This window comes from Oncorhynchus keta, chromosome 19 (genome assembly GCF_023373465.1).
Source record: "Oncorhynchus keta strain PuntledgeMale-10-30-2019 chromosome 19, Oket_V2, whole genome shotgun sequence".
In the NCBI taxonomy this organism is placed as follows: Eukaryota; Metazoa; Chordata; class Actinopteri; order Salmoniformes; family Salmonidae; genus Oncorhynchus; species Oncorhynchus keta.
The window spans coordinates 6,230,497-6,243,763 of NC_068439.1; the positions used below are offsets into that span (position 1 = coordinate 6,230,497).

Consider the following 13,267-nt stretch of genomic DNA (forward strand, 5'->3'; position numbering starts at 1 on the left):
TGAAATATTCCTGGTTAACTCATCCCAACTGAAATATTCCTGATGAACTCATCCCAACTGAACTATTCCTGATGAACTCGTCCCAACTGCAATATTACCGGTTTGAAACAGACTTCAGTTAGTTGGTGTCCACCCTAGTCTGTATCGATCTGGGATGCATTCCAAGTGGCACCCTAAATCCCTTTATCGTGCACTACTTATGAATAGGGCCCTATGGGGATGCAGACCTGGTGTAAGTACTTGCTGTTACTATAGGCTCCATTACCTACCAGCGGACCCTACCAGCGGACCCTACCAGCGGACCCTACCAGCGGACCCTACCAGCGGACCCTACCAGCGGACCCTACCAGCGGACCCTACCAGCGGACCCTACCAGCGGACCCTACCAGCGGACCCTACCAGCGGACCCTTATCTCTCTCATCACAAGGGTCTTCAACACAACTCCTGGAGAGCTTTTTGGAAGAAAATTAAAAAAACAGAGGGGTACATACCAAATGGCATCCTATTCTCTTTGAAGTGCACTACTTTTGACCAGGGTAATAGTATGCCGTTTGTGACACACCCTCGAGTATTCTCAGTCAATTGTCAACCGGCTAATCAGAAACCAAAGATGACAGGAGAGCTTTATAATGGCTAGGTGAGATGTGTTGAATGGCACCTGTATCGCTGTTGAACTAAAGTTAGCGTACTAGTGATTATGCAATATTAGTTTCTTCCTATATCATAGGCTACATTCAAACTTGTAGAGGGCATTTAAATTAGTGCAATACATATTGGATGGCTATAAAGGTTTGTGTTACAGAATAGAATTAGCAGGTATGCTCGTCTAGCTAATAACCCCTACAGGATAGAATTAGTAGGTATGCTAGTCTAGCTAATAACCCTACAGGATAAAATTAGCAGGTATGCTAGTCTAGCTAATAACCCCTACAGGATAGAATTAGTAGGTATGCTAGTCTAGCTAATAACCCTACAGGATAAAATTAGCAGGTATGCTAGTCTAGCTAATAACCCCTACAGGATAGAATTAGCGGGTATGCTAGTCTAGCTAATAGCCCATACAGGATAGAATTAGCAGGTATGCTAGTCTAGCTAATAACCCCTACATGATAGAATTAGCAGGTATGCTAGTCTAGCTAATAGCCCCTACAGGATAGAATTAGCAGGTATGCTAGTCTAGCTAATAGCCCCTACAGGATAGAATTAGCAGGTATGCTAGTCTAGCTAATAGCCCCTACAGGATAGAATTAGCAGGTATGCTAGTCTAGCTAATAGCCCCTACAGGATAGAATTAGCAGGTATGCTAGTCTAGCTAATAGCCCCTACAGGATAGAATTAGCAGGTATGCTAGTCTAGCTAATAGCCCCTACAGGATAGAATTAGCAGGTATGCTAGTCTAGCTAATAGCCCATACAGGATAAAATTAGCAGGTATGCTAGTCTAGCTAATAACCCCTACATGATAGAATTAGCAGGTATGCTAGTCTAGCTAATAACCCCTACATGATAGAATTAGCAGGTATGCTAGTCTAGCTAATACCCCTACAGGATAGAATTAGCAGGTATGCTAGTCTAGCTAATAGCCCCTACAGGATAGAATTAGCAGGTATGCTAGTCTAGCTAATAGCCCCTACAGGATATAATTAGTGGGTATGCTAGTCGAGCTAATAGCCCCTCTGGTTACATTGTTCTGTAACGGCTCATTTTCGATTGAGCAATTGATGGAGCGGCAAGGTAGCCTAGTGGTTAGAGCGTAGAGCGTAACCGGAAGGTTGCGAGTTCAAACCCCCGAGCTGACAAGGTACAAATCTGTCGTTCTGCCCCTGAACAGGCAGTTAACCCACTGTTCCCAGGCCGTCATTGAAAATAAGAATGTGTTCTTAACTGACTTGCCTGGTTAAATAAAGGTACAATTTAATCTATCAATTAAATTGAGCATATCAACTCTCTGTGCTAAGTCTAGGGTTGCAAAAATATACTTTCAAAAAAATACCATGTAATTGAACTGAGGCCAACTCTGCGCTGAACCTGAATCTAAATGTGTCCTCCCTCAATCTCGGACCCAACACCTGTCGTTAGTTCAATCAACAACAACAATCAAAAAGCTTCTCCATGTCATTGACTAGGTTGTTCCTATGAATGTATTCAGGCTGTCTGTGTCTATGACTATGACTATGCTATCAGTGTTATTGTCAATGAATGTAACTATTTCAATGTTCTCTGACTGCCTGTCAATGAATGTAACTATTTCAATGTTCTCTGACTGCCTGTCAATGAATGTAACTATTTCAATGTTCTCTGACTGCCTGTCAATGAATGTAACTATTTGAATGTTCTCTGACAGTGTCTGAATGTATTTCAGTTTCCGTAGGACTACTCGTGTTCCGAGTCCCACCAATATCAGACCTCTGAATATCAGAGTGCCCAAATGGTGGTCTCTTCCCTACAAAGTGCACTACTTTTGACCAGAGCCATCAAAAGTTATGCATTAGGGGATAGGGTGCAATTTGGGACTCCGTTCAACCTGTTGATCAGCCTGTTGATCAACCTGTTGATCAACCTGTTGATCAGCCTGTAAAACTGTTGGAGACGTTCAGGTTGAGGTTTTCAGTTCGGATTGTTGTGTTTTACTTGTTTAAAAAAAAGAATTCTGTGAAACATATGAGACGATCAGCAATTGGCCATTGGGTACATGTCAATCATTCCTCAATCAGCCCCAGCCCCACCCCCATTGCTGTTTACTTACACACACACACACACACACACACACACACACACACACACACACACACACACACACACACACACACACACACACACACACACACACACACACACACACACACACACACACACATATATATCCTTTTATCTGTTTATTATTGTTATTACTAAGCTATTATTATGATTATTTTTAATGCATGATGAGGTAATAATGTAAATAGTTAATTCACAAAGACGTCTTTCCACATCTGAAGGACCACGTTCGACATTCGTACGAGGCTAGAAGAAAGTGTTTGAATAGAGAACACAGCATGTGGGCTAGTTATTAATATTATGTTGCAACTGTGAAAGAGAGAGGCGCAGAGAGAGAGAGAGAGAGAGAGGCAGAGAGAGAGACGCAGAGAAAGAAAGGCAGAGAGAGAGAGGCAGAGAGAGAGGCAGAGAGAGAGAGGCAGAGAGAGAGAGGCAGAGAGAGAAGGGCAGAGAGAGAGAGGCAGAGAGAGAGAGGCAGAGAGAGAGAGAGGCAGAGAGAGAAGGGCAGAGAGAGACAGAGAGAGAGGCAGAGAGAGAGAGGCAGAGAGAGAAGGGCAGAGAGAGAGAGGCAGAGAGAGAAGGGCAGAGAGAGAGAGGCAGAGAGAGAGAGGCAGAGAGAGAAGGGCAGAGAGAGAGAGGCAGAGAGAGAGAGAGGCAGGGAGAGAGAGAGAGGCAGTGAGAGAGGCAGAGAGAGAGAGGGAGAGAGAGAAAAACAGAGAGAGAGAGGCAGAGAGAGAGAGACAGAGAGAGAGACAGAGAGAGAGAGGCAGAGAGAGAGAGGCAGAGAGAGAATGGCAGAGAGAGAGAGGCAGAGAGAGAGAGGCAGAGAGAGAGGCAGAGAGAGAAGGGCAGAGAGAGAGGCAGAGAGAGAGAGAGGCAGGGAGAGAGAGAGGCAGGGAGAGAGAGAGAGGCAGTGAGAGGCAGAGAGAGAGAGAGGCAGAGATAGAGAGGCAGAGAGAAAAACAGAGAGAGAGAGGCAGAGAGAGAAAACAGAGAGAGAGAGGCAGAGAGAGAGACAGAGAGAGAGACAGAGAGAGAAAAACAGAGAGAGAAAAACAGAGAGAGAGAGGCAGAGAGAGAGAGACAGAGAGAGAGACAGAGAGAGAGAGAAAAACAGAGAGAGAGAGGCAGAGAGAGAGAGGCAGAGAGAGAGAGACAGAGAGAGAGACAGAGAGAGAAAGGCAGAGAGAGAAAAACAGAGAGAGAGAGACAGAGAGAAGGGCAGAGAGAGAGAGAGGCAGAGAGAGAGAGAGAATAACATCTAACTACAACTAACTAGGTTATAAGTTTTACAGTAATCAGCACAGCACATGTAGACCAGACCAGGCACATATTACTTTGTCCTTCAGTAAGCCACTCTAAATGGTGATTACAAAGATCCAACTCACAGTTTCTACGTGAAACAAACACACCCCTCAGCTCATGTCAATCAGAGTAACACTGGAGTAAGAGCGGGTGGGTTTATTTTGCGTAGTAGTGTCTTCTTAGATCCAACTCACAGTTTCTACGTGAAACAAACACACCCCTCAGCTCGTGTCAATCAGAGTTTAGAGAGTTATAGTAGTGTCTTCTTAGATCAGGGCTGCTGAAATCCTTTTCATGGAGAGCTACCCTCCTGTAGGTTGTTGCTCCAACACTAAGCTAACATACCTGATTTAGCTAGGTAAGGTGTTGTTGAGCAGCTAGGGTTGGACGGACCCTGCAGGAGAAGAGCTCTCCATGAACATGGTTGGGCAGCCTTGTCTTGGATCAACACCAGGCAACAGCTGACTTGTGTTACAGCTTGAATGGGAAAAAAATGATCAAATTGAGAATTTTGTGTCATTTGGCCTTAATGTCAAAATGTCATTATGTTTTTTTTATTTTATTGACAAATTACTTAAAAATTAAAAGCTGAAATGTCTTGAGCATATACTCACTCACCCCACAATGAGCTGTAACGTCCTTCAGTTGAGCAATGCATTTCAAATACAGATTAAACCACAAAGACCAGGGAGGTTTTCCAATGCCTAACAAAGAAGGCCACTTATTGGTAGATGGTTCAAAATAAAAAAAGGCAGACATTGAATATCCCTTTGAGCTTGGTGAAGTTATTAATTATACTATGGATGGTGTATCAATACACCCAGTCACTACAAAGATACAGGCGTCCTTCCTAACTCAGGTGCCAGAGATGAAGGAATCAGCTGAAAGATTTCACCATGAGGCCAATGGTGACTTTAAAACAGTTACTGAGTTTAATAGCTGTGATAGGAGAAAACTGAGGATGGATCCACAACATTGTAGTTACTTCACAATACTAACGTAAATGACAGAGTGAAAAGAAGTAAGCTTACACAGAATAACAATATTCCAAAACATGCATCCTGTTTGCAAGGCATTTAAGTAAAAAAAAAAAACTGAGTACCACTGCTCATATTTTCAAGCATGGTGGTGGCTGCATCATGTTATGGGTATGCTTGTCATCAGCAAGGACTAGTTTTTTAGAATAAAAATAAACAGAATAGAGCTAGGAACAGGCAAATTCTTAGAGGAAAATCTGGTACAGTCTGCTTTCCCCCAGACACTGAGAGATACATTTACCTTTCAGCAGGACAATAACCTAAAACACAAGGCCAAATATACACAGCAGTTGGTTACCAAGACGACATTGAATGTTCCTGAGTGGCATAATTAAAATCAGCTTGAAAATCTATGGCAAGACTTGAAAATGGCTGTCAAGCAATGATCAACAACCAACTTGACAGAGCTTGAAGAATTTTCTTAAGAATAATGTGCAAATATTGTACAATTAGGTGCAAATCTCTTTGGGACTTACCCAGAAAGACTCACAGGTGTAATCACTGCCAAAGGTGATTGTAACATGTATTGACTTAGGGGTGTGAATTCTTATGTAAATTAGAGATTTCTGTCTTTCATTTTCAATAAATGTGTAGATATTTGTAAAAACATGTTTTCACTTTGTCATTATGGGGTATTGTGTGTAGATGGATGACAAAAATATATATTTAATGCATTTTAATTTCAGGCTGTAACACAACAACATGCGGAATAAGTCAAGGTGCTGCAGATGTTCATGCCATCTCAGCTGTAGATGAATATACTGTTGAAGTCGGAAGTTTACATAAACCTGAGCCAAATTAATTTAAACTCAGTTTTTCACAATTCCTGATATTTAAATCTTATAAAAATTCCCTGTTTTTAGGTCAGTTAGGATCACCACTTTAATTTTAAAATTTGAAATGAAAATGTCAGGATAATAGTAGAGAGAATGATTTATTTTAGCTTTTATTTCTTTCATCACATTTCTAGTGGGTCATACGTTTACATACACTCAATTAGTATTTTGTAGCATTGCCTTTAAATTGTTTAACTTGGGTCAAACATTTCGGGTAGCCTTCCACAAGCTTCCCACAATAAGTTGGGTGAATTTTGGCCCATTCCTTCTGACAAAGCTAGTAACTGAGTCAGGTTTGTAGGCCTCCTTGCTTGCACACACGTCTTCAGTTCTGCCCACAAAATTTCTAACGATGGTCATTATGGCCAAACAGTTCTATTTTTCTTTCATCAGACCAGAGGACATTTGTCCAAAAAGTACGATCTTTGTCCCCTTGCGCAGTTGTAAACCATAGTCTGGCTTTTTTTTATGACGGTTTTGGGGCAGTGGCTTCTTCCTTGTTGAGCTGCCTCTCAGATTATGTCGATATAGGACTCATTTTACTGTGGATATAGATACTTTTGTACCTGTTTTCTCCAGCATGTTCACAAGGTCCTTTGCTGTTGTTCTGGGATTCATTTACACTTTTTGCACCAAAGTACGTCCATCTCTAGGAGACAGAACACGTCTCCTTCCTGAGCGGTATGACGGCTGCGTGGTCCCATGGTGTTTATACCTGCATACTATTGTTTGTACAGATGAATGTGGTACCTTCAGGCATTTGGAAATTGCTCCCAAGGATGAACCAGACTTGTGGAGGTCTGCCATTCTTTTTCAGAGTTCTTGGCTGATTGCTTTTTTTCTTCCCATAATGTCAAGCAAAGAGGCACTGAGTTTGGAGGTAGGACCTGAAATACATCCACAGGTACACCTCCAATTGACTCAAATGATGTCAATTAGCCTATCAGAAGCTTCGAAAGCCATAACATCATTTTCTGGAATTTTCCAAGCTGTTTAAAGACACAGTCAACTTAGTGTATGTAAGCCCACTCAGTACCATTGACTCAAATGTAAATGTCACTAACATGTCTACCTATCACTGGAATTGTGATACAGTGAATTATAAGTGAAATAATCTAGCTGTAAACAATTGTTGGTAAAATGACTTGTGTCATGCACAAAGTAGATGTCCTAACCGACTTGCCAAAACTATAGTTTGTTAAGCAAGAAATGTGTAGAGTGGTTGAAAAACGAGTTTTAATTACTCCAACATAAGTGTATGTAAACTTCAGACTTCAACTGTATCACCTTTTATAGGTGTGTTTGTATTTATTTTTTCAAGGATCCCCTGCCAAGTCAGCAGCTACTCTCAGTGGGGTCCAGCAGCATTAAGGCAGTTATCGACAATTTAAAAAAATCGTACATTTCATAAAACTTTTCACAACTCATTAAGGCCACTACTCTATTATCACATAGCTGCAATGGGCAACATCCATGTGTACGTGTGTGTAGACTGTGTGTGTTGTTGTTTGTATGTGTAAGCATGTGTCTGTACCTGTGTGTGTGTGTGCCTCTTCACTGCTGTTCTATAAGGTGTATTTTTATATTTATTTTTTTTCAATCTTATTCTACTGCTTTCATCAATTACCAGAGGTGGAATAGAGTTCCATGTAGTCATGGCTCTATGTAGTACTGTGCTCCTCCCATAGTCTGCTCTCTACTTGGTGACCGTGGTGGCATGTCTTGTGGGGTATGCATTGGTCTCAGAGCTGTGTGCCAGTAGTTTAGACAGACAGCTAGGTGCATCAACATGTCAATACTTCTTACAAATACAAGTAGTGATTAAGTCAATCTTTCTTCTACTTTGAGCCAGGAGAGATTGACATGCATATTAATTAATATTAGCTCTCAGTGTACATTTAAGGGCCAACTGTGCTGCCCTTTTCTGAGCCAATTGTAATTTTCCTAAGTCCCTCTTTGTGGGCTAGGGCTTGTAAGGACCTGCCTTGTTGATAGTGCTGTTAAGAAGGTAGAAACTAGGGCCTGTAGGACCTGCCTTGTTGACAGTGCTGTTAAGAAGGTAGAAACTAGGGCCTGTAGGACCTGCCTTGTTGATAATGCTGTTAAGAAGGTAGAAACTAGGGCCTGTAGGACCTGCCTTGTTGACAGTGCTGTTAAGTAGGTAGAAACTAGAGCCTGTAGGACCTGCCTTGTTGACAGTGCTGTTAAGAAGGTAGAAACTAGGGCCTGTAGGACCTGCCTTGTTGACAGTGCTGTTAAGAAGGTAGAAACTAGGGCCTGTAGGACCTGCCTTGTTGATAATGCTGTTAAGAAGGTAGAAACTAGGGCCTGTAGGACCTGCCTTGTTGACAGTGCTGTTAAGTAGGTAGAAACTAGAGCCTGTAGGACCTGCCTTGTTGACAGTGCTGTTAAGAAGGTAGAAACTAGGGCCTGTAGGACCTGCCTTGTTGATAATGCTGTTAAGAAGGTAGAAACTAGAGCCTGTAGGACCTGCCTTGTTGATAATGCTGTTAAGAAGGTAGAAACTAGGGCCTGTAGGACCTGCCTTGTTGATAATGCTGTTAAGAAGGTAGAAACTAGGGCCTGTAAGACCTGCCTTGTTGACAGTGCTGTTAAGAAGGTAGAAACTAGGGCCTGTAGGACCTGCCTTGTTGATAATGCTGTTAAGAAGGTAGAAACTAGGGCCTGTAGGACCTGCCTTGTTGATAATGCTGTTAAGAAGGTAGAGTAGCTCTTTATTATGGACAGACTTCTCCCCATCTTAGCTACCGTTGTATCAACATGTTTTGACCATTACAGTTTACAATCCAGGGTTACTCCAAGCAGTTTAGTCAATTCCCACATTATTCATTACAATATTTAGTTGAGGTTTAGGGTTTAGTGAATGATTTGTCCCAAATACAATGCTTTTAGTTTTTGAAATATTTAAAACTAACCTATTTCTTGCCACCAGCGCTTTAAGTGTTGCAGTAATTTCAGTCGCTGTAGTATCTGCCATGTATAGTGTTGAGTCATCCGCATACATAGACACACTGACTTTACTCAATTAGTAATTAGTAAAGTGTAACGGTTCTCTTGGTGTGAAGGAGAGTCGGACCAAAATGCAGCGTGTAGATTGCGATCCATGTTTTAATAAACAAACGTAACACGAATCTAAATACAAACACTACAAAAAACAATAAACGTAACGAAAACCGAAACAGCCTATACTTGTGTACACTAACACTCAATTTTCTATGTACTACATTGTAGAAAAATAGTGAAGACATCAAACTATGAAAACAAACATATGGAATCATATAGTAACCAAAAAAGTGTTAAACAAATCAAAATATATTTTATATTTGAGATTCTTCAAACTAGCCACCCTTTGCCTTGATGACAGCTTTGCACACCCTTGGCATTCTCTCAACCAGCTTCATGAGGTAGTCACCTGGAATGCATTTCAATTAATAGGCGTGCTTTGTTAAAATTTCATTTGTGGAATTTATTTCCTTCTTTATGCGTTTGAGCCAATCAGTTGTGTTGTGACAAGGTAGGGGTGGTATACAGAAGATAGCCCTATTTGGTAAAAGACCAAGTCCATATTATGGCAAGTACAGCTCAAATAAGCAAAGAGAAACGACAGTCCATCATTACTTTAAGATATGAAGGTCAGTCAATCCGGAGAAGTTCAAGAACTTTTAAAGTTTCTTCAATTGCAGTCGCAAAAACCATCAAGCGCTATGATGAAACTTTCTCCCACCACAGGAAAAGAAGAACCAGAGTTGCCTCTGCTGCTGAGGATAAGTTAATTCGAGTTACCAGCCTCAGATTGCAGCCCAAATAAATACTTCACAGAGTTTAAGTAACAGACATCTCAACATCAACTGTTCAGAGGAGACTGTGTGAATCAGTTCTTCATGGTCAAATTGCTGCAACAACAAAAAAAAACGCTACTAAAGGACACCAATAACAAGAAGAGACTTGCTTGGGACAAGAAACATGAGCAATGGACATTAGACTGACGGAAATCTGTCCTTTGGTCTGATGAGTCTCAAATTTGAGATTGTTGGTTCCAACCACCGTGTTTGTGAAATGCAGAGTAGGCGAACGGATGATCTCTGCATGTGTATTTCCCACCGTGAAGCATGGAGGAGGAGGTGATATGGTGTGGGGGTGCTTTGCTGGTGACACTGTCAGGGATTTATTTAGAATTCAAGGCACACTTAACAAGCATGGCTACTACAGCATTCTGCAGCAATGCGCCATCCCATCTGTTAGCGCTTAGTGGGACTATAATTTGTTTTTCAACAGGACAATGTTGAAAACAAACAAACCTCCAGGCTGTGTAAGGGCTATTTGACCAAGAAGGAGAGTGATGGTGCTGCATTTGATGACCTGGCCTTCACAATCACCTGACCTCAACCCAATTGAGATGGTTTGGAATGAGCTGGACCGCAGAGTGAAGAAAAAGCCCAGCATATGTGCAAACTCCTTCAAGACTGCTGAAAAAGCATTCCAGGTGAAGCTGGTTGAGAGAATGCCAAGAGTGTGCAAAGCTGTCATCAAGGCAAAGAGTGGCTACTTTGAGGAATCTCAAATATAAAATACATTTGGATTTGTTTAACAATTGTTTGGTTACTATATGATCCCATATGTGGTATTTCATAGTTTAGATGTCTTCCCTATTATCCTACAATGTAGGAAATAGTCCAAATATATAACACAGTTAATGAGTAGGTGTGTTCAAACTTTTGACTCGTAATGTATATTTTTCCCCGAATATATTTAGTCTAATAGTCGATATGAATAACATGTTGTGTTTTATCTGCTTGTATTATTTTCAGATAATATAAAACGGGCTTGTGGGAAGAAAAATCAAGTAATTAAAAAATAACTTTTTTTTTCATGTTCATATTTCTCTCCTCCATTGATTGACAAGAAAAGTGTAAACCTGTAAACATTGTAAACATGTACAAAAAGTGTAAAGTGTAAACCACTTACACAATGACATAATGGGATGACAAAGTAGCGGTTCGAATCCAACTTTATTAGATGTCAAAGGGCATGCAAATACAGGCTTCTGAACCCCAAAAATGTGGTAGATATTGTTTCTTGTTTTCCATCAGTTTGGTACTCTTTTTTTTTTTTTTTACAAAACTACGTGCACCTTAAGTACTCAATTCTGCAGCGTACAAACCACAAAAATACCAGTTTTACATGATCAAATACTGCACATAGAAAACATTTACATCAGGTATAAAATTACATTATCCTTCAAGATTCACAACACTTTCCTCTTTCAAACAGACCAGTAAGTAAAAACGGTTTATTACCAACACCAGCCTTAGACCCCAATATCCCCTTGTCCAATCAGGTGATCCATCGATGAGCCTTTACGTTCACGCTATTGGCCGAAGCCTCGTCGATTAATCATTGTGTGTGTGAATACGTGTTAAATCTAAATATCCAATAGATTATCAAAAACATTAAAGTTGCTGTGACATTTTTCCAACGTTTCTGCAATGTTACTGTGTTACATTGCTGCATGTTTGAGAGGAGCGGTTGTTCCCTGGCTAGGGATGACCATATGAAGGTCATCTTTAAAGGGGGAAGCTACTGTGGTCTACAACATGGCTTTGGGAGATTCTCATTTGTGTTTTGTGACAGACTGTCAGAAGTTGACAGACAAAATGGAGGAACTTGTGTTGTGACTAATGGCGATTAGAAACGTGACTTAATGTTGACGAACAGCATTTTACAGCAGCAGTAGCTCTGTGGAGTAAAAAAACTATATTAAACTATATTCTTATCCTTGCTAAAGGTTGCTAAAAGGTTGACAAGCAGACGTAAAGACCGCACACTTTCTTGAATATTTTGTTTGATGGTTTTTTGGTCATGGAAAACTTGGGGTTCATCGTAAAATGTTTTTTTTTTTTTTGTTCTCAGTGCATTGCTTTGTGAGTCAATGGTGCTCAGCTCTGAAAACTGTTTGTCAATTTGATATGATCCTGCTGAACTAGATGATATCAACGTTTGAATTACACACTGACTAGCGGTACCCTCCAAATAGTTTACTAGTCCAATGTTTATTTCTTCAACACTATGGTGGTTAACATTTTCAACATTTATGGGGTTTTCCTGATTTGTGAAAGGAGAGCACAGCATTCCTGGGAACTCCCCCTGCCGTTCAAACTGTACTGATGTTTGTCCATATGGTGTAGTGGAAACCAGTCAGAGGTACTGTATCTAGGGGACTTAAGGCTGGCCCTACTAGTCACGTCCTAACTGACGTAGCATAAGTCCTCTGACACAAGAACATACATTAGTATTGCCAGAAGAATAACTCTGTATCAGCAGAATGGAAGGCTAAATTCATGCTACATAAGATACAATTGTTCACATTTCTTGCAATTTACAGATTTCCCATGACACATTGCTGAGTATATTTCTAAATTGATTATATCGTCATTATCATCAACATATTGCAAATACAAGAAATCCTTCAAAGTAACCCATGCGGTAAAATATTTTACGGTTTTTCTAAAGTACAAACGTGTATTAAATTACATTTATAAGCTCCATAAATAAATGGGTCAATTCAGTTTCATTAATAAATCAATTAATTCAGCTTCATTAATAAATCAGTTTAATTTGGCTTCATTAATAAATTGGTTAATTCAGCTTCATTAATAAATCAGTTAATTCAGCTTCATTAATAAATCAGTTAATTCAGCTTCATTAACTAAATTGGTTAATTCAAATTCAGCTTATTTAATAAAATCCGTTAACTCAGCTTCATTAATAAATTGGTTAATTCAGCTTAATTAACTAAATTGATTAATTCAGCTTCATTAATAAATTGGTTGATTCAGCTTCATTAATAAATTGGTTAATTCAGCTTAATTAACTAAATTGATTAATTCAGCTTCATTAATAAATTGGTTGATTCAGGGGATCCGATATTATCTCAATTCAACATTGAATATATGAATCAATTTCATGACATCATGTGTCTTATTCATGCCTCATTTAAAAGGTCAACCATAGAGCCTATTGTTTAAGTAAATAACCAAAAGGTAAAGACACAGTATAACAGGAACCAATACAGGTCAGTCCACCGGGAGAAAAGACATCAATGAAACAGTAGCAACAACAAGCTACACCCCAATACAGTGTAATGATGTAGAAATACATTCAGAAAACTACATATACAGAGAGATACTTATTTCATTACTTAAAAAAAAAAAACTTGTTTTGTTCAAACTTTCAACCATGTACCAGTGCTACAACAGTAGAGCAATGTCTCCTTAAGAAAATAAGACCACTGTGAACTGGACAAGCCCTCAT

The 13,267-nt window shown here is 40.0% G+C and overlaps 1 long non-coding RNA gene across 3 annotated transcripts in view; it reads left to right on the forward strand.

Annotated features, from left to right (window-relative positions):
- LOC127909148 (uncharacterized) overlaps positions 1-1,916 on the forward strand; it is a 2,548-nt gene extending 632 nt beyond the window's left edge. The window contains exons 1-2 of one of the 3 annotated variants that reach the window (XR_008069933.1): positions 1-1,519; positions 1,563-1,916. The exon at positions 1-1,519 is cut by the window's left edge and continues 632 nt beyond it. This is a non-coding gene — a long non-coding RNA (uncharacterized LOC127909148). The remainder of the gene's footprint in view (positions 1,520-1,562) is intronic. The other 2 variants (XR_008069935.1, XR_008069934.1) reach the window with 2 other exon arrangements.
- The last annotated feature ends 11,351 nt before the right edge of the window (positions 1,917-13,267 follow it).